The following is a 22263-nucleotide window of genomic DNA, read 5'->3' as shown; positions in this document are numbered from 1 at the left end:
ATAACTAACATCTATATAATGCTTACTTTGAATCAGTCTCTCTGCCAAGTGCTTTACAAACATCTCATTCCATCCTCGCAACAACCTTTGGAGAGGTAGGTGCTCTTATAACCCCCGTTTTTATGATGAAGAACCTGAGGCAGTCAGGGTCAAGTGACTTGCCCAGAGTACCAGAACTAAAATGTCTGAGGCTAATTTTGAACTCAGGTCTTTCTGACTCTAAGTCCAGTTCTCTGTCCACTGTACTACCTAACGATTGGATCATAGGTAGATTTATTTTCTTCTGTTCTCTCCTAACCATAGTCTCTCCACTCATGGCTGTTTTCTCTCCCTACAGGTTATAAACATCAAATGAGCTTCCCTTGCTTCAGAAACAGGTGAGTATTCTTATCCTGGCACTAAACAGGGATACAATTTGTACATCCTGATCTTGTTCCAATAGCATCTTAGGAAAGAGAAGCTGGGATAGGAGGGCCAAAGAGAGAGAAAGACACCAGAAAATCCTGGATCCTTTCTCATATTTCAATCCCCACATGTCAGCCTGTTACCATGTGAAACAGAGATAGTTTCCCTTGTATTTTATAGCCTCTCCCTATAATCATACCATGCTTACCTGGTCCATAGTTTTCATTCACGATCTTTCTTCCTCAGTGCCTCAGAGAAAAACCATCACTTTAACATTCTATCTGACTTCATCCTCAGTTCCTCTCACTGTAGGAAGCAGCCATTTGCACTTTTGATGACTGCTGGTAAATTTTGCTGCATTTAATTATGAAGTTGAAAGCTAGCTACTGGTCCTAGACTCATAACATCACAGACTTAGATCTTGAAGTGAACTTCCAGGCTATCTAGTTTAATCTACTCCTCATGATAAAATTAAATAATAAATTTCCAATGGAAAAACTGTCTTTTCTAACTCCTCTTAAACTATTACTGTAAGAAATACCTATAATCTAATAAAACAAAGAATTTCATTAGCTGTTTCCAAAATATATATCCTATTCTGCCCCCTGAATCCAACACCAATCTGTTCAAAGGTATGCTTCATCAATGATTCTCTGGTATTCTGATTAGTCATGGTAGTGATCAGAATTCTTAAATCTTTTCAAGTTATTTATTTTTATAATGTTGTTATTGTATACATTGTACTTTTGGTGCTGCTCACAAGTCTCCCCAGGTTTTTCTGAAAATATCTCAAAATTTATTTTTAAGAAAGCCATGCTTTTCTGTCTGAAAACTGGTACTAAGTATCCATTCCAAGGCAGAAAGAATGTTATAAGCTAGGCAACTGGGGTTAAGTGACTTACCCTGAGTCACACAGCGAAGAAGAATTTCAGGCCAAATTTGAACCCAGGACCTCATAACTCTAGAGGTGGCTCTCAATCCATGGAGTTCTTTGCTCCTCTTCCATAATTTCTTATAGAAAAATAAGATTTCATCACACTCATGAACATGAGAACTTGTTCAGTCATTCCACAGCTGATGAGAATATCTCCTCAACTTCCATTCTTTAGTACCCCCTCATTCCATTCTTTGCCACATTAAAAATGTTTGGAATTTTTTCCATAGGATATCTGGTTCTTTTTCTTTAAACTCTTTGGGCTGTAAACCTAGTAATGATAATTTTTCAGTCAAAGGCTATATGCATAGTTTCATGGGATATTTCTAGTTTACTTTCTTAAAATTTGAGTCCAATGTGCAGCACTGCTCTACCAATAGTATATTTGTAGACCATTTTCTCCATTACCCATATTGGTCTTTTTCCTTTTTTCTAGCTTTTCTAATCTTATCGACTTATGTGAAACATCAAAATAATTTTAATTTCCATTTCTATAATTATCAATGATTTGGGCAATTTCTTCACATAGATATTGTTTACTTGAGTTTCTTCATTGAGACCTCCCTATTCATAAACTTTGACTATTATTGGAGAATCATTTTGATTTTTTCAACATTAAATTTTTCTGTTATATGTAACAACAGTTTCCAAAATATTTAAGGATCATTGAGTCACAAATTCCCCCACCCACTCACCCATTTTGAAATGGTAAGCAAATATTATGTAGATCTAACATATGTAAACATATAAAAGTTTCCCATATTAGACCTTTTATGAAATGAAACTGAAATAAAAGAGGTTAGAAGGTGAAAACAATCTTGCTTTCTTCTGGATTTAGAATTCCTCAGTTCTTTTTCCCTGGAAGCAGATGGCATTTAAAAAAATCACAAGTCCTGAGGGATAGTTTTGGATCATTATATTGCTGAGAAATAACTGTTATTCACAGTTCTGTTCATTGTACTGCATTCCTGTCCCTGTGTTCAATGTCCTCCTGGTTCTGTTTATTACACTGTGCTTTAATTCCTGTAAATCTTTCCAGGTTTTTCTGAGTTCCTCCTTTTCATTTCTTATATCACATAGTATTCCATAACAATCATATATTATAACTTTGTCATTCCCCAATTGATGGATATCCTTTCACTTGCCAATTATATACCCCCCACATCCCCTCAAAGAGCTGCTTTAAATATTTTTGCACATATAACCCCTTTTAATCTCTTTGGTAAACAAACCTAATAATGGTATTACTTGTTCAAAGAGTATGTACTGTTAGGCCTTTGCCTTTGGGCATAAGTCCAAATTGTTCTCCAGAATGGATAAATAACTTCACAAATTCCACAAAAGGGCATTAGTGTCTCAACTTTTCCATTTGCCCTCCAAGTTTTATATTTTCCTTTTCTTCCATAATAGCCAATATCTTTTTTTTTCATTGTAAATTATTTATTTAGTCAATTTAGAACATTATTCATTGGTTACAAGAATCATATTCTTTCCCTGCTTTCCCTCCCCCCAACCTTCCTGTAGCTGACATGCAATTCCACTGGGTATTTACACATGTCCTTGATAAAAACTTATTTCCATGTTGATAGTGTTTGCATTAGGATGTTCATTTAGAATCTTCATGCCCAATCATATCCCTTCGACCCATGTAATCAAGCAGTTGTTTTTCTTCTGTGTTTCTACACCCACAGTTTTTTTCCTCTGAATGTGGATAGTGTTCTTTCTCATAGATCCCTCCATGTTGTTCAGGATCACTACTTTGCCACTAATGGAGAAGTCCATTACATTTGATTGTAGTACAGTGTATGGGTCTCTGTGTACAATGTTCTCCTGGTTTTGCTCTTTTCACTCTACATCAATTCCTGGAGGGTCATTCCAGTTCCCATGGAATTCCTCCAGTTCATTATTCCTTTGAGCACAATAGTATTCCATCACCAACAGATACTACAATTTGTTAGGCCCTTCTCCCAAATGAAGTACATTCCCTCATTTTCCAAATTTTTAACACAATAAAGAGCCCACTATGAATATTCTTTTACAAGTTTTTCCTTCTTATCTCTTTGTGGTACACACCCCAGCAGTGATCAAAGGGCAGATAGTCTTTTAGCACCCCTTGGGCATAGTTCCAAATTGCCCACCAGAATGGTTGGATCAATGCACAACTCCACCAGCAATGCATTAATGTCCCAACTTTGCCACATCCCCTCCAGCATTCTGAATGGATTCCAATTACAAATTCCATTAAAAGGCATTAGTGTCTCAACTTTTCCATATCCCCTCCAAGTTTTGTCATTTTCCTTTTCTTACTCTGATCTCTGATGAGTTGTAGAGCGACAACTTATAGTTATTTTAATTTGCAATACTCTATATTATAGTGGTTTAGAGCATATTTAGCATGTCTAAAGAGAACATTAATTACTTTGAGGATTGCCTCTTCATCTCCTTTGACCATTTATCATTTTGGGAAAGATTTGTATTCTTGTATATTCTACTCTTTTCTCTATGTATTTGAGAAATGAGTCTCTTATTAGAGAGATGTGTAAACTTATTTTTGCTTCATTATGATTAGTGAATATGACACTCTCCATCTTATTTACTCTTGTTAATGTTCTGGCCTCCACTTTCCCCAATTTGCCCTCTTTTTCTATCAGTTCTCTTAACCCCATTCTCTTACTCCCTTTAAAACTTCCTTCTTTAATGCAGGGTAAATAGATTTTTAATACACAAGTGATTGTAGATATTCTTTTCTCATTGAGCCAATGAAATGACACCTCACTCCCAATCTCTGCTCTGTTCCCCTCCACTGCAAAAATCTCTTTCTTGTCTCTTTTATGTGAAATAATTTAGCCCATTTTATTTTACTCTTCTTCCTCACAAGGCATTACTCTTGTCTCATATTTCTATTTTATTTTATATTATTTTGTAATATCCCATCATATTCAACCTATACCCTTGCTATCTGTCTATGTATGTTCCTTCTAAGTTCCCTAATAATGACAAGATACTTTAAAAGAATCATCTTCTCATGCATGGTTGTATGCAGTTTAATCTTATTGAAAGTCTTTTGATTTGTTTTTCCTGTTTAGCTTTTTACGCTTCTCTTGAATGTTGTATTTGAGAGTCAAGTTTCCCCATTTAGTTCTGATCTTCTTATCAAGAATTTTTGAAAGACATCTATTTCATGGAATATTGATTTCCCCCCTTTGAAGGATTATGCTCATTTTTACTTGTTAAGTTATTCTTGGTTGATGTCCTAGCTCTTTTCCCTTTGGAATTTCATATTCCATCCATTCCATCCATTATGATCCTTTAATATAGAAGCTGGTAAAGTGTTTATTATCCTGATCATGGTTCTATGGTATTTGAATTGTTTCTTCTTGTTTGATGGTATTATTTTCTCTTTGATCTTGGATTTATGGAATGTGGCTATACTATTCTAGGGGATTTATCCTTTTGGACTCACTTTCAGGAGGTAATTGTTGAATTGTTTTGATTTCTCTTTTGCCTTCTGATTCCACAATATTGAAGTAGTTTTCCTTGATAATTTCTTTAAAGATAATGCCTAATCTCTTTTTTTAAACATGATTTTCACATAGCACCATGATCCTTAAATTATCTCTTCTAGATTTATTTCCCAGATCACTAGTTTTTCAAATGAAGGAAACATTTCAGAATATGCTTTTTTTCATTTTTTAAAATTTTCTTTGATTATTTCTTGATATCTCATGGAGTCATTATCTTCCACTTTCTGAGTTCTCATTTTTAATGTCTGATTTTTTTCCATTTTTATTTTTTAATTAATTAATTAAGAACATTTTTCCACTGTTGCATGATTCATGTTCTTCCCCTCCCCTCCTATCTCCCCCCTCACAGAGCTGAAGAACAATTACAGCATTATACATTTATTGTTGTTCAAAACCTATTTCCCAATTACTAATCAAGTGATTTTTTAAAGTCAAAATCAGGACTTCTGGGTTGAGATGGCTGCTGGGTCTAAACAGGACCTTTACTCTCTAAACCACCAACCAATATAGAATACCTCAAAAGGACAAAAAAAAAAGATTCAGATGAAAGAAGGGACACCACAGTAGAACTCAGCATTGAAATGCTAGAGTCACAGCCAGTGAGCCATAATCAGAGACAACTCTAGCACCTTGGGAGCTAAATAAGGACCACCAGGGACTTCTAACCCCAGAGAGCAGCTAGACATTTAGGACTCTAGAAGACTTAAGTTTGTGAACCATGGGTTCAGAGATAGAGCAGGGAGATATCATCTCTAATGAAGAAGTAATTAAGGAAATCATTAAAAACTATTTTGCTTAGTTATGGGGCAATATAAATATGGAAATCTAGGTGATATGCATGAATATTTACAAAAAATATAAATTGCCTAAATTAACAGAAGAAAGCATAGAATACTAAAATAATCCCATATCAGAAAAATAAATTGAACAATTAATCAAAGAACTTCCTGAGAAAAAATCCACAGGACCAGAAGGATTCACAAATGAATTCTATCAAACATTCAAAGAACAACTAATCCCAACACTATTGAAAATATTTAACATAATAAGCAAAAAAAGGAGGTCTACCAAATTCCTTTTATGACACAAATATGGTACTGATTCCAAAGCCAGGTAGATCAAAAACAGAGAAAGAAATCTACAGACCAGTCACCCTAATGAACATAGATGCAAAAATCTTGAATAGAATATTAGGAAAAAGAATCCAGCAAGTCATCATGAGGGTTATTCATTATGGTCAGGTGGGATTTATACCAGGAATGCAAGGATGTTTCAGTATTAGGAAAACCATTCATATAATTGACCATATCAACAAGCAAACCAATAAAAGTAACATGATTATCTCAATAGATACAGAAAAAGCTTTTGACAAAAATACAACAGTTATTCCTATTGAAAACACTAGAAAGTATAGGAATAGAATAACTTTTTCTAAAAATAAGAAACTATATAAATCCAAAACCATCAGCAAGCATCATCTGCAATGAGGATAAATTAGAATCATTCCCAATAATAAAAATAGTGAAACAAGGATGTGCCCATTATAACCTCTTTAACGTTGTTCTAGAAACACTAGCTATAGAAATTAAAGAAGAAAAAGAAATTTATTAAAATAGGCAGTGGGGAGAACAAGCTATTACTCTTGGAAGATGATATGATGATCTATTTAAGGAATCCTAGAGAATCCACTAAAATTCTGGTGGAAATAATCACCAACTTTAGAAAAATCACCTACATAAATCATCAGCATTTCTATATATTTCCAACACACCCAGGCAGCAGATGTTAGAAAGAGAAATTCCATTTAAAATCACCTTAGACAATATAAAATACTTAGGAATCTATTTGCAAACACAAAGAGAGGAATTATACAAGCACAACTACAAAATAATTTCCACCAAACTAAAAGTAGATCTAAACAATTGGAAAAATATTAATTGCTTATGGGTAGGATTAGCTAACTTAGTAAAAATGATCATCTTACCCAGGTTAATTTACTTATTTAGTGCCATACCTATCAAACTACCAAGAAACCTTTTTACTGAATTAGAAAAAAAAAACTATGACAAAGTTCATTTGGAAGAACAAGATCAAGAATATCAAGGGAATAATGAAAAAAAAATGTGAAGGAAAGTTGCCTAGCACTACCAGAACTTAAACTATACTATAAAGCAATGGTCATCAAAACAATATAGTACTGACTAACAGAGAGGAGAAGAGGATCAGTGGAATAGGCTTGGGGTAAGTGACCTTGGGAAAACAGTCTACGATAAATCCAAAGATCCCAGCTTTTGGAACAAAAATGCACTACTTGACAAAAACTGCTGGGAAAATAGGAAAACAGTTTTGGAGAGATTAGGTTTAAATCAGTATCTCAAACCCCACACCAAGACAAAAACAGAATGAGTGAATGACTTGAATATAAAGAAGGAAACCATGAATAAATTAGATGAACACAGTAAATAGTATTTTGCCAGTCTTTGAGAAAGGAAATAATTTAAACAAAGCAAAAATCACAAAATGTAAAATAATACCTTTGATTACACTAAATTCAAAAGGGTTTGTTCAATCAACTCAATGCAACCAAAATTAGATGGGAAGCAAAAAGTGGGAAAAAATTTTATAAGAAACCACTGACAAAGGTCTAATTACTCAAATATATAAAGAGCTAAATCAATTGTACAGAAAATCAAGCCATTTCCCAATTGATAAATGGGCAAGGGATATGAATAGACAATTTTCAGATAAAGAAATCAATACTATTAATAAGCACATGAACAAATGTTCTAAATCTCTTATAATGGGAGAAATGGAAATCATAACAACTCTTTTATTTACCACTTCACACCTAGCAGATTAGCTAACATGACAGCAAAGGACAATAACAAATGTTGGAGGGGATATGGCAAAATTGGGACATTAATACATTGCTGGTAGAGTTGTGAATTAATCCAACCATTCTAGATGGCAATTTGGAACTATGCCCAAAGGGGTTTTTAAAGACTGTCTTCCCTTTGATCCAGCCATATCACTGTTGCATTTATAATACCCCAAAGCCATCAAAGGGTAAAAGACTTGTACAAAAATATTTATAGCTGTGCTCTTTGTGGTGGCAAAAAACTGGAAAATGAAAGGTGTGCCCTTCAAATGGTGAATGGTTTAACAAATTGTGGTATCTGTTGTTGATGGAATACTATTGTGCTATAAAGAATTATGAACTGGAAGGATTCCATGTGAACTGAACAAACTCCAGGAACTGATGCTGAGTGAAAGGAACAGAACCAAGAGAACATTGTACACAGAGACTGATACACTGTGGTATAATTGAATGCAATGGACTTCTCTATTAGAAGTAATGCAATGATCCAAGACAATTATGAGGAACTTTTCGGAAACATAGGTATCCACATTGAGAGGAGGAACTGTGGAAATAGAAACACAGAAAAAAACCCAAAACATCTGCTTGATCACATGGGTTGTTGGGGATATTACTGGGGATGTAGACTCCTAACAATCACCGTAGTGCAATTATAATTCAGAAATAGGTCTTCATCAATATATCTTTCCTTGATACATGTGACTAAGAATCACTTTGCAGTCATTATCTTTCCTTGATAAATCAATTACACAAGTAAAACTCAGTGGAATTGTGTGTTGGCTATGGCAGAGGAGGAGGGAAGGGAAAGAACACGAACCATGTAACCATGAGAAAATCTTCTAAATTAATTAATTAAATGAATTTTTTTTCATTTCAATGTAAAAAATTTAAAGTCCAAAAGTCAAAATCCCCAATCAATCATTTTGCCAATCAGACCATATGTTCAATCATAAATTTTTCTTAAGCATTTCTGCAATCACCCCTCTTTCTCTGGATGTAGGTAGCATTCTCTTATAAGTTCCTATAGATTGTCCTAGAACCTTGCATTGCTACTAGTAGAGAAGTCCATTACATTTGATTATGACACAATCACAATGAATCAGTCTCTGTGTACCATGTTCTCCTGCTCCTGCTCATTTCTCTGCATCTTTCTGAAGATGTCTTTCTGATTCACATGGAATTCCTTCAGTTCAACAATCCTTTCAACACAATACTATTCCATCACCATCAGATACCACAATTTGTTCAGCAATTTTCCCATTGATGGACAACAGAAGATGATTTTCTTGAGTGAGGTTTTGTGGTTCATATTCCCTTTGGCCAAATGTACTCTCTAAAGCTGTTTTCCTCTGCAAATTTTTATACCTCATTTTTCCCCTAGTGCTAATTTTCCCTTTCAAGAAATTCTTCTTCAGTGTATTTTTTGTGTGTCTTGTTGCATATGGCCAATTCTACTTTTTGAAAGAGTTCATCTCTTCATTGAATTTTTATAAAATGTCTTTTACCATTTCGTATATTCTGATTTGAAAGATGTTCATTTCTTCAATATTGTTTGTGCCTCCTTTATCAAGGTGTTGACTTTTTACATGAATCCCCTGTATCACTGTCACCACTTCTCCTGAATTTTCTACGTCTCCTATGTAATCATTAAAGCTCTTTTTGAGCTTCTTCCATTAATTTTTTTTAGGCTTGAGAGCAATCCTTATTTTTATTTGAAAATTTGCATGCAATGGCATTGATTTTGTAGTCTTCTGATGAGTTTGCATTTTGGTTTTCTCTGTCACCAAAATAGCTCTCTGTGTTGAATTTCTTTTTCTTCTTTTTACTCATTTGCAGCCCTTTCCTTTTCATTTAAAATTATCAGTTAAAGTTGAATCTGTACCTGTGGTGAGTGGAGTACTCCTCCAAGTTTAAGGTTCTTTGTACTGCTGCCCTCAGTGTTAACTCTGGGCATCAATCTGCTTTCAGCCCTTCAGATTTGGTATAATGAAAGCAAAGGTGTGTTTAATATCCTTCTGGTGGATATTCTGTTTTGTGAGTAACTCAAAGCACTCTTTCCTCCCTTGGAACTGTGACCAGGGAGCTGACTTTTGGTCAGCTTTCACAATCAATCACAATTACTTAGGAGATGGATAACCAAACATTTCATAGCTTAGGTACATGATTAGGAGGTTAATTTGAGACAGACCAGATTTGGGGTTTCCTTCAATTTACATGTTCAATTTTTTTGTGTTACTTTAAATCACCTGGCAATATTGCCTGGTTTCTATCTGCAGTGGCGTGTTTCTTGAAGGCTATTGATGTTCTTGGATTGCCTGGCTTGTAATAGAAGTGAATGTAACTCTGTGGAGAGGAAAAGGAAGGGGGGTAATGATCTTTAGGTTTTAATTCTGGGAATGTAAACTTTTAGGGTAATAATTTGGGAGGATTGTGTATGGGGATATATGTGTGTTAATCCTATAAGTATTTGCTCTCATATTATTTCTCCTGCATTGGAAAGGAGACAATAATCTTAACAAGACCATTGGAAGTTGGAGAGAGAGAGAAGTCACTGAGAGGGATCAGTGGGGGCCTCATTTTCAGGGAGCTGCCTTGCCAGCCCCCATCTCCCAAACTGTGACTTTGTCAGACAGTGAGGATTTGTCAGCTTCCCTCAGTCTTCTAACTCCAAGTCCACAATTTTGACACTGCTAGAAAAATTGTGTATGGCTAGAGGGATCCTCAGGATTTTCTTAGTGGGTTCATTCTGCTGAGTTTTCCTCTGAGGGAGGACTTGAACAGTGCCACCTGGAATAATTATGATCATCATTGTAATGATCATCACAATAACTAGCTTTTATATAGAACTTGAAGGTTTACAAAGCATTTTCTCTCATTTGAATAACATTTGCAAGGCTCAGCCAATGGGATACCTACCTTTCCTTTTGTACAGTATCATGGAACTCTTACTACAAGACCTTCACACTCAGCTTCACTATTACCAACATGTTTTACACAACAAAGATGAATCAAAAGGACTCCAGAACATTCGAGGCTGCTGAGCATATCCTGCAAATCTTGGTGAGATTCTACTCCCATTCCCTGCTACCTCCTCTGTCCCATGCTACCTTCCTTAGCCCTGTGTATTCAGGCTTGCTCTAGCCAGGTACACAGAAGTTCCCCTCTCTCCTTTTGTTTCCAGCTCAAGGTATTGTTTGGAAGCAGCAGGCTTGCCTCTCAGTATTCTGGATGCAGTGCCCTTTCACTGAGGTGAGAATCCTTCAAGACATCATCAGCTCAGATATTAGGGACCAGCAATTAACATTTCACACAAAGGATGCCCAGGCTGTTTCTTCTTCTGCTTCTTAGTAGAAATTCCTTCTTTCCCAACCTGTAATGGATAAAATCTTCCAACCAAGAAGTTGTTAAAATATTTTAGACTCCTTATACTCTTTCTCAGGTAGAAAAATATCCTTTCCCCATTACTCTTTCCATAGATAAGTTTGCAACTGTTTTCACTTTATAACTCCACATGAAAAGAATAATAGAGGAGGCACCAAATGAGTGCTTAGAAAATGATTGATTAGAACATATCAACATTACCTTTCACTAGAATCTTATAGGCTCCAAGCTGGAAGGGATAGTAGAGGTAATCTGGCCCACTCTCTTCATTTACAGATGAAAAAATGAAGACCCAAGGAGATCCCAATAACTTTCCCCAGGTCAAAAATAGTCAGAATTTGAACACTTGATCTTTGATTTTAAATTCATTTTTCTTTCCACTACTCTAAAGAAACTACTGAAAATAATCAGACCCCACAGACACCTATAAACATACAAATAAGTGATGTTACAGAGTACTGCCAATTTCATTGTCCTTGATAAAGTGCTAAGTTTGGAATCAGAAAGAACAGTTCAAATTTTCTCTTAGACACTTACCAGATGTGTGATGCTATGCAAGTCACATAATCTGCCTTAGCCTCCATTTCTTTCCTCTATAAACTGAGAGGGCTGAATTTGATGGCTTCCAATGTCCTTTTCAACTTTAAATCTACAATCATCTCTAAACCTTTATTCCAAGTCAGCCACTTCTCTCAAGAGTGTTCTCTGAATAACTAAATTTCAGAAACTAAACCAGTGGTGTCCAACTCAAAAGGAAATTTCTGAAGCCACTAAATTATACATCATCACGGTCCCTATTACCTGCATTTTGGCTCAGAAAAACATATACATATATATGTATATATATATATTACTTTTTAAATTAATAAGCTAGCACATTAAAATCAGTTTGGAACTACCCTTTATATAGCTCATGTGACTCCTAGGAAGTACTGTTTGAAACCACTTGACTGAAACATTAATTTCCAGGTCTCTGAGGAACAGGATAGCTACCAGAGTGGATATACTCTGCACTTTCAAGAAGGACTCCTCCAATCATGTCCTGGACAAAAAGGTGGTTTACTGGGAGCTGACTGAGCAGCTCTGTAGAAGAAAGCTAAAACACCTGGTTATAGACAATGATAGCCTCATTGTCAATGGTAAATAGCTTGACTTTTGGGATATATGCCTCTCTTTCTCTGGGTGGTTCCCTTTCCAGAAAACAACTCACCTGCCCCAAATTCTTCTTTCCTTTTGGATCTCCTTTGTTTTCATGGTTTCTCTCTCACTCCTGGGAGCCCTGGCCCTCAAAGTGGTGACAAACTATGAAGACATGGGGAGGTCACTTCTCAAGATCAGAAGAGACTGTATTGTATTTAGATTCCTTCAACAAAGAATTATGCCATGAGTCCCTTCTACTTGAATGCTGAAGCACCATTTTCCTCCTATGGGTCCCAAACCAACTCCTCTCCATTACTCCTTTAACCTTTTTGTCCACAAAGAGATACCCTACTCAAACTCTCTTCCTCCCTCTCCCCCCTCTATCTTTCCTTCCCTCTCTCTCCTTCTTTCTCTCCCCCCCTCTCTCTCACCTTTCTATATTTCTTCTATCTTTTCTCCCTCTCTTTTCTCTTTCCTTTTTGGCCTTTCTTTTCTGTATCTCCCAAAATCTTGTCTTTATGTCTCTTCTGTCCTATTCTCTTTTTCCCCTCTGCTATTCTCTTCTCGTCTTCCCTCCTTTCATCTGCTGTTTCTTCCCTTGTTCCTTCCCTGCCCTCAGCTTCTCTCTAGCACTTGTTCCCTCTGAATTTTTCTTTTTTTCTTTTCTTTCCCTTCTCAAACTACAGGGTATCAACATAAGCTGCCAGGAATCAGATCGACAAAGAGTGAGTTTTAGATTTCTTTATTCTCTACTTTATTATCTATATTTATATCTCTTTAATGGGACTACAATGAAAGATTTTTTCATCTTTTCGGAAGGGAGTAATGTAGGGCAGAGGATTAAAAGTGGTGTTAGGGATTCAGAATTAGATACACTATTAGATATGGCTAAAGTTTAGACTCCATTTACTCATTTGTCTATTTTCTTTTTGCAACTCAAAATATATAAATAGTTCAAAAGAGAAAATTATCCCATGGGCCTGGGAAAGCAGGCTGTCCCTATCTCTTTCTTGTTCAAGATTAAGAGTCAGACCTTGTGGTCTTTGTAATCTGATACATTCAGGGGATCTCCCAACATTCCAGAGAGACTTGTGGCTCTCCCTTATATTCTTCATTCACCAAAGTTGCCCAATAGTTTTCATTAGTAATGTTTTTAATCCTCTGCTCCTTCAATAACTACACTCTCTCTAACCATGTGTCTTGCTCAGTTGTCATGATCCTCTGGCATTATAGGTAGGAATAAACTAATGCTTAACTTATTCTTCCCTGGAAACGTTCGATTAAATCTAACATCCATAAAGACATGAAACAGGAATTGCAGAGGGCAGGAGAGACACATTCTCAGGTGTCAGATATGACAAAGAATGAAATGATACCTTCTTACAAGATCCATGTATTCTAACAAGGCTAACAACTACAGAGATGAATATATGTTGAATATAAACTAAGAATAAATACAATTAACAAGATAGGTAGGGAGGAAGAATGTAGAAAATCATGAAAGGTTTCATGTGGAAGGTGGTGCTGGAGCTGAATCTTGACCTTTAAAGGGTGGGGGCCTCTGAGTTGGAGGGGAGGAAAGGGAGAGCATTCCAGGTATAGAAGACAGCTTGTGCAATGTCATAGCTATGGGAGGTGAAGTCTCCCATAGCCAACAAATGGAGAAGGACACATTAAAATTATACATTGTAAGAGGAGGAACAATATATAATTACCTTGAAGAGAGAGGGTGGGTTAAGGCTGTGATATAAAATGTAAATGCCTTATAGTAAAAATATAGAGAAAATCAGATCTTTGTGCATGCAACTAAAACAAGTATAAATAGAACAAAACAGAAATCTCTAAATAAAGTTCAAATTGGAAATCCTAAAAATCAAAGGAGAAACTGATAAAATTGAAAATAAGAGAGTTACTGAACTAATAAACTAGGATTTGGTTTTATGAAACAAACAAACAAAACACCTGTTCCATATAGCATAGAACATTGGTTAATTTGATTCAAAAGGTAAAGAAGAAAATCAAACTACCAGTATGAAAAGTTTATAAAACATGACTTCACCATACATGAAGAGGAAATTAAAGCAAATCAGTAGTAGCTATTTTACCCCCAAGTATATGAAAATAAAAGTATTCTAGTGGACTATCTAGTGGAAATGGATGAATATTTACAGAAATACAAATTTCCTAGGTTAGCAAATGATGAAATAGAATATTTAAATGATAGCATTTTGGAAAAAAAATAAATTGCTAAAGGTGTCAAAGAACTCCCCAAGGAACAACCCCCCTCCCCAGCCAGATGATTGCAGCAAGGGAATTCTCTCAAAAATTTCAAGAGCAGTCACTCCCAATACTAAATAAACATTTTAAAGCAAAATAGGCAAAAGAAGGAGTATTTCCAAATGCTTTTTGTGACACTAATATGGTGCTGATCTAAACCAGGAAGAGCAAAACAGAAAATTATAGATCAATTTCCTGAATGAACCTTGTTGTAAAAATCTTAAATATAATATTAGCAAAGAAACTCCAGTAAGTACAGCAAAGATGATTCAGCATAGCCAGTTGTGATTAATATCAGGAATACAAAACTGGTTTAATATGAGGAAAACTTTCAGCATAATTGGCCAGATCAATAACAAAATGAACATAAAACACAGGACTTTCTCATTAGATGCTGGAAAAACCTTTGAGAAGATTCAACACCCATTCCTATTAAAAATAGGAGAAAGCATAAGAATGAATATTTCCTTAAAATGACAAGTAGTATCGATCTAAAACCTGATGGTTTAGTTCTGTTTGCAACTATCATGTGCAATGGGGATAAGTTAGAAGCCTTTCCAATGAGATTAGAGATGAAGCAATTATTATGAATTATCATAATAATTGTTTTATATTGTGCTAGAAATGCTACCTTTTGCAATAAGGGAAGAAAAAAAGAAATTGAAGGAACTAAAAAGAAAACCACTTAAAAAAATGTATTTTCAGTTCCAAAATTTCTACCTCCCTCACAGACTGAGTAGGCAAGAGATAAAATACGTATTATCCATATAAAGTCATGCAAAACATTTCACCATGAATCATGTTGTGGGGAAAAGAGCAACAAAAATGAAGAAAATTGAAAACATCTGCTTCAGTTTGCACTCAGAATTCATCAGTTCTCTCTCTAAAGTTGGATGACATTTAAGAAGAGCTTTAAAAGCAAAAGAGACTGGGGCAGCTAGCTGGCTCAGTGGAAGAGAGGAAGACCTAGAGAATAGGTAGTCCTGGGTTCAAACCTAACCTTATACCTTAATATAGGAAGATTTAAAAAAATGGCCAAAGGTGAGTTGAGATAGCAAAGTGAGTGCAAGGATGAACAAAAAGATGTCACTGGAGAAAGGAGGTGTAAGGGAATAAGAAGAATATGAGAAAAAAGTTGGAGCATGTTAAGAAGGGATTTGATTGCTAAATGGGATTTTGTATTTTCTCCTTGAAGCAATTGGGACTTATTTCTTGAATATGACAATGACATGATTAGATATGGGTTTTAGGAAAATTACTTTGTCCATTGAATGGAGGAGAGAGTGGAATGGGATGGGACTTGGGACAGGGACCAGAAAACTCCTGCAGTAGTTGAGGCATTAGTGAGGAAGTATGAGAGACAGGGAATCTAGGAGAGATGTGATGAAAGCAAAATCTATAGATCTTGTCAACAGATTGGATATGGTGGTTTGGAGGGTGAGCAGTCAGGAATGGCCTAGCTGTCTACTCCTTGCCCTTCTGTCTTAGAGTTGCTAATAAAGCAGAAAGTAAGGGTTTTATTTTAAAAGAATGATGACCAGGCTTGTGAGCCTGGGAGATTTGGGAGGAGAGTGATACCCTGGATAGCCATTGGGAAGAGTCAGAAAGTTTTGAGAGGGAGGTAATGAGTTAAGTTTTGGACATGTTGAGTTTAAGATTTCTTCAAGATGCCCCATTCAAAATTTCCAACAGGCAGTTGTCCCATAGGAGTTGTAAATCTGGAGGTCACCACAAAGATTAAGGATGGATGGCCTGATTTGAGACTCATCAGAAAAGAGATGATAAATAAATTTATGTGAGTTTATGAGCACTGAGTGAAACCCCATAGAAGAAGAGAAGAAAGGCCCAGTTCAAAACCTTATAGGGCACCTACACTAAGGACGTAATACAGTAAATGAGACTAAAACAGGATAATCAGAGAAGTCCTAGGACAACCAGGAGAGTTTTGTTATCAAAATTAGAGAATTCGGGTATCAAGGAGTGCAGAAAGCTTAAGAAGAATGAAGATTAAGAAGAAGGCCATTAAGAGATTTTTGCAATTTCATTTGAATGATGAGGTTGAAAACCAGACTGTAGTTAAAAAGAGAGTAGGAAGAAGGGAAGTAGAAGCACCTTTTATAGATAGCATTCTCAAAAATTTCAGTCACAAATGGGAAGAGAGAAAGGAAATGATATTTATCAGGGACAGGTGGACAAAATGAAGGCGGTTTTTCATTTGGGGTTGAAGGAAAGCTGCCAGTAGATGAGGAGAGTTTGAAAACAAAATGAAACAATGGGAATACTAGAGATATTCCCTGCTGGGTGAAGGATGAAGGAAAGAGCACATATCAAATGGTATTTCCTTCAGAATATATGGGGACAACATATTGTCCTTTCTATGCCCACTCCTGTGGCTGAGATATATGTTCTCATTTATTCTTCTAGGAAGTGAGGTTGGTGTAGGAGCTGTCAACCATATCCCCGACCATGGAGCACCAGGAGACATCAAGACATCACTGACTAGTGGCCTCCTGATTCGTGAATCCATTGTATATTCTATAGGTAAGAAAATATATTTTCTTTCTATTATACTGGTATTTATCCTTGCTTTGGGCACTTGTTTTCAATTTTGAGATATGCAGTCATCTTCATAGTCTGAGAACAGGACAATCACTGATGGGGGAAATTTGTCATTAGGTTGTTGTAAGATTTGACAATTTCCTCTGTCGTATTACTTTCTGCCCTAAAATTTGCTGTGATAGCAGCCTTTGGATGAAGGACTCATGGGGGATTTTGTTATTTCTTTTATTTGTTTGGGTGTATACATATAATAGCCTATTCATTTTCTTTGATCATTTCTCAACTGGGGAATAGCTCTTTTAAAAATAATTTTGTTAATTTATAAAACATATAAATTCATAATATGCATTAAATATTATTTATGATACATAAAATTTATACTTGTCCCCACCAATGTAAAACATGTTCTTTGTACATTATGTGAAAATTTTCCCCCATTCTACCTCTTTTCCCTCCCTCTTCTTCCAGTGCATCCCTCTTTATCATCCCTTCATTCTTTTTTGGAAATCATTCCAATATCATAGATTGATACACATGCTGATATACAGAAATGTAAACAGAGGAAATTATTTCTTTTTTAATGACTACTCTGGCTAGCTTGTGACTAGAGAGAGCTGCTAGAGGGAATCCCGAAAACTGCTTGGTGTAGTTAATGGAAGTAGGAATGAGAAATGCTGAGGGATGCTAGTACAGGGATGCTGCCACACAGGGGAACTGCTCTGGGGAATGCTCTGAGGTTAGCCTACTGATCCCTACTGATGGCTAATCGATCAGTATATCTTTCTAACCTCCTCCTCCCTTTCACTCCCTCCTTTCTCCAACCCTCTCCTTCCTGCCTCCCTCACCTCCCAGTTCTTCTTGAAGCTTTTGGCTTCTTCCCTTCCCCTTGAGTAAACTATAAAGATACTCTTTTCTTTTCCTTTTCAAGTCAAGGGGTTTATTGGGATAACAGGATAGGAAACTGAGGTAAGAGGGATGAGGATTTCCCTAATCTATAATGAGGGAGAATTTGAGGGTTTGAGAGAGTAGTCCATTCACAAACTGTGATTCTAAGGCAGAGATATGGAGGACAACAGCTGTTTAAAATCTTTTTTCTGCCTCTTCACAAAATCAGCAAGGTCTCTCAGCTTAAGCCCAGAGACAAAACGAAGTCCAAAGTCTCTCAGTTTCTCCTGGCCAGCTCAACTCTCAAAGAGACAACCAACTCCAAAAGCCAAGTTTCTCCTTCTTCTCCTCTCTCTGTCACAGTTTCTCCTGGCCAGCTTAACTACCTGAGCCAGAGAGCCAAAATCAAAGCCAAGTTTCTCCTCCTTCTCTCTGTGGCCAGAAACTCCCAACTGCCACTCCTGGGAACATTCCATTTGGAACCTTCCTCTTGATTGACAGGCAGGTTAGGTCCCCACCTTGTTTCTTGCATCTTGGCTTACAAGTCCCCTCTATCTCCATGCCTCTACCTCAACCCCCCCGCTTCTATTAGCAAAAAATACAACTTGCATTTTTCAGTGATACTTACCTTAATAATTTCATCTATCTATCTTAACTCTTTCCTATCTGAAATATACTCTTACCACCCCCCTCCCCCAATAACAAAATCCTAAACTCATCTTAGCTGGTCTATCAATCTAAATGCTAAGCTAAGTGTGGGTTATAGGAAAATGATTTGGGTAGGGGAATTACATGAACATAGTTTGACAATAACAAAGCAAGTAACAATTTCCAAATCATCTCAACAATTCCACTAACATTAAGAATATGCAAATATTCTAATTCCTAATGTCTATAAATTCACTAAGTAAAATTTCCTATCACTAACAAATGCTAACTTACAATCATAATACAATATAACTTCCCTGCTTCAGAACTTCTATGTTTACTTTCTTAAGCCTTAAACAAATTCAATAGGCTATTACTAATGTTAGTAGTTAGACTATTAATGAACTTACTCTAAAAAGTTAGCTCGTTAGTCAATTAGTAACACAGTACAGATTTACATATGTACATCATTCTAAATTTCTGTGCAAACTCATGCAGAAAAGGATATTACTATCTGTTTGAATTTCCCACAGAAATTTCTCATCAGTGTGTCTTTGTTGTCATGCATGTTGTATACTTACTCATCCCATGGATGTATCTTACTTTGCTTTGTAAGATGTGCATGCAATATGGGTGTTTACATGTATGACATAGTCTTACACTTATTCATGGCCAAAATTCCAAAATTTCAATGTTCCAAAGTCCTTCCATGTCCATTCATGTTGCCTATAGAAACTTCCATTCTCTCTGGTCAACATATCACTCTTCTGTCTTCCATCACTTGATTGAAGACTTGTGTTCTTCAAATCAGGAACCTGGGAACACATGAACAAACCACAAACATGAGTGCAAGTTAGTTTTTTACATATGCGTGCTAGTAAGAGTGAAAAGTTACTTTTGTATGGAAGTAAGAGGAAATTTTCATGAGTGCCCAAATGTATCAATTTTATGTGTATGCAAGTAATATAACATGATTTTCTTCATGCATGGGGGTAAGCTTTTTGCATTTGTACTTCAGATTTGCAAGTTAGGTCAACTTGTGTTTTTCTTCATGCATGGGGATAAGCATTATGCATAGGTTTTTAAGACTTTGGTAAGAATAATGATATCAATTTTTTTTCTTCAAGGAGGTTTATCATATGATTACTGTATGTAGTCCCTGGATGGTTATTGTATGTAGAACTTGGAGATAGTTCTTTTCGTTTTGTTACAATGTCAGGCAGAGACTATTTTATAACTTATATAGAGGCTTTGTTTCTTTGTGGCTGCTACTCTTTCAAATGTAAGGTTTTCCTTTCATATTACTGTGTTACTGGCTGTATAATTTCAGGGTGCTATCCTTTCATTATTTTAACTTGTGCAGGGCTCTCTCTACTGTATTCTGATGGCAGGTATTCATGTGCTTTCCTGTGTTTCTGGTAGGGACTGCATTTGCTTATCAATTATTTTTCCTAGGGCTACTCAGTATTATGGGGTGATGCACTTTCACATGTGGATCATGGAACCATGGATCTTTTGATCAACTTTTATAGACGCTGGGGTTGTCATTATGACTGTAGTAGGTCTGATCTATCTTGGTTCTGTAGGAGATTTTCTATTAAAGTTCTTGACATAAACTTTTTCACCTGGTTTTATGTTGTGCAATGAAAAATCTAGGGATGTTTTTTGCACAAGCAAACCCAGTTTCCTTAGTTCTTCAATCCTACATTGTATCTGTTTTAAGTATTCTGGAAGAACACATTCCCCTCTTAACATGGACAAGTAAGGTGGCTTTACTGTTCTACCATGCCAAAGAGGCTGACCATACGGCATTTTGAAAGGTGATATGTGCAGGTCAGTCCTAGGCCTGGATCTAATGTTGAACAAAGCAAGAGGCAAAGCATCTGTCCATTTTAAATGTGTTTCTGAACAGAGTTTACCTATTTGTGTTTTTAACTCTTTGTTCATCCATTCGACCTGCCTGGAACTTTGGGGCCAATAAACTGAATGGTAATTGCATTTAATCCCCAAATCCTTATAGATTTCTTGTAGAACCTGGGAAGTGAAGTGGGACCTCTTGTCCGAGCCAATGGTACTGGGAATGCCATGTCTAGGTATAATCTTCTTCAATAGAAATTTCACTACTCTAGCAGTATCACTTTTCTTGTATGGACATGTTTCAACCTATCTAGTCAGTCTATCCACTATCCAATACATATTTGTATCCTTTTTCCTTAGGCATGTTGATATAATCAATTTGAATACACTGGAAAGGCATATAACTGAGTGGTCTGCCTCCCAATGCAACATTATTAAAATGTCTTTGATTTTATCTCCTGCATGTCTCACATGCCTGATAAGTTCTAATGGCATTTTAGTTATTCCTGGTGCTGTCCAATATCTCTTTAATGGTATTCAGAACCCCTTCTACTCCGTATTGTATTGTCCCTTTGCATGAATTACGGTGCATAGATGTTGATAATAGGTTTAGGAGAATAGGTTTACCCGAGCGATCCAGATGCCTTTGATCAGTTTAGCACCTATCTGCTCTTTCCATGATTGTATCTCTTCTCTGTCCTAGGCTTCAGTGAGATTATGCCTTTCAATCCGAGAGAAATTCAGCACAAGGTGGGGACCGAACCTAGCAGCATACTTTGATGTTATGTCTGCTCTGTCATTCCCTAGAGATACCCTGTCCTTTCCATGAGTGTGTGCCTTACAATGGATTATGGCCACCTTCTTAGGAAAGTCTATAGCATTTATAATATGATCTATCAGATTGCCATGTGCAATTGGTTTCCCAGCTGAAGTTTTATAACCTGTTTTTCCATATGTATGATGACCAATGTACAGTGGAGAAAGCATAATGTGAATCCAGAAATATATTAGCTCTTTTCCCCCTAGCTAATTCCAGGGCCATGAGCAGAGCCTTAAGCTCGGCTCCCTGGGCTCTGACATGACTTGGCAACAATGCATGCCAAAGCGTTTGGTCATAGTCAACAACCGCTGCCCCTGAGAATTTCTCTCCCATCACGAACATAGGAGGACCCATCTGTGTATAACTCCATTTCTGGATCAATAAGAGGTGTATCTTTCAGGCGTTCATTTGGCCTATGCAGGAGTTCTACTATCTGATCACAATCATGCAATACTTCTCCACCCATTGGCAAATCAGGGATTAGAGTTGCTGGGTTCAACAGTGCACATCTATGAATTGTGATGTCATCATTGCCTAACAAAATGACTTCATACTGGGATATTCTTGCATCGGTGAATGAATGCGTACTCTGCGACCATAACAGTTTTTCAATTTGGTGTGCAGAATACACATGCAATTTACATCCCAGTACTATGTCAGAAGACTTCTTGATTATTGCAGCTGTAGCTACTATGCTCCTGAGGCAATGCACCATGCCCTGTACAACTGTGTCAAGGATAGAACTGTGAAACACAGTAGCCCTTAGATTCAATTGAAAATACTGTGCTAACATTCCAGAAGCGATGTCTTTTGCTTCATGGACGTAAAAGTGGAATTCTTTCTTATAATTAGCTATTCCCAAAGCTGGAGCTGATAGATTAGCTCCCTTCAACTGTGACAAAGCATGTGAATGTTCCTTATTCATTTGCAATGGTTCTTTGATGTCTTTCTTTGT

General features: G+C 36.4%; 1 protein-coding gene across 1 annotated transcript in view; it reads left to right on the top strand.

Annotated features, from left to right (window-relative positions):
• The first annotated feature begins 12071 nt into the window (after positions 1–12071).
• Positions 12072–22263, top strand: part of LOC103092052 (mucin-16-like) — a 122710-nt gene continuing 112518 nt past the window's right edge. Inside the window, exons 1-3 of the mRNA XM_007489513.3 lie at positions 12072–12261; positions 12949–12987; positions 16964–17080. The gene's annotated coding sequence lies outside the window, so the exon portion shown is untranslated. The remainder of the gene's footprint in view (positions 12262–12948; positions 12988–16963; positions 17081–22263) is intronic.

This window comes from Monodelphis domestica, chromosome 3, assembly GCF_027887165.1.
Source record: "Monodelphis domestica isolate mMonDom1 chromosome 3, mMonDom1.pri, whole genome shotgun sequence".
Lineage (NCBI taxonomy): Eukaryota > Metazoa > Chordata > Mammalia > Didelphimorphia > Didelphidae > Monodelphis > Monodelphis domestica.
Note: the sequence above shows the minus strand (reverse complement) of the source record. Positions and strands in the feature narration are given on the sequence as shown.